At 44.5% G+C, this 393-nt stretch overlaps 1 protein-coding gene across 1 annotated transcript in view; it reads right to left on the reverse strand.

Annotated features, from left to right (window-relative positions):
- LOC119592483 overlaps window positions 1–393 on the reverse strand; it is a gene marked incomplete in the record, with an annotated part of 33,525 nt that overhangs the window by 4,423 nt on the left and 28,709 nt on the right.

The following is a 393-nucleotide window of genomic DNA, read 5'->3' on the forward strand; positions in this document are numbered from 1 at the left end:
ATTAGTGGAGATCGATTAAAGAGAAGAGAGAAAATCGTAGTGTGGAGGATTGTGAGAGGTGGATTTAGGAAGAGGTGGATAAGAAGGAGATTAAGTAGAGTTGGATTGCATGAGAGGTGGATTAGTGGTGAGTGGATTAGTGAAAGAATAGGATTAACGAGGTAGGTGGTTGTATAATAATAAGGTGAATGGGGACAGTGGATAATGGAAGAGTGGATTAGTGGTGAAGATTATAAGTAAGATTCGACGAAGAGAGGATAGTGGGGAGGTGGATTATGGAGAGGGATAGGTGGAGGGGATAGTGGTGGAGGAGGGAGGGTAATGGAGGGATGGAAGTGGAATGGAGGGGAAGGGAGGATGGAGAGGGAAGTGTAGACTGAGAAGATACGATTA

The sequence above is a fragment of the Penaeus monodon genome, chromosome 30, assembly GCF_015228065.2.
Source record: "Penaeus monodon isolate SGIC_2016 chromosome 30, NSTDA_Pmon_1, whole genome shotgun sequence".
Taxonomy (NCBI): domain Eukaryota; kingdom Metazoa; phylum Arthropoda; class Malacostraca; order Decapoda; family Penaeidae; genus Penaeus; species Penaeus monodon.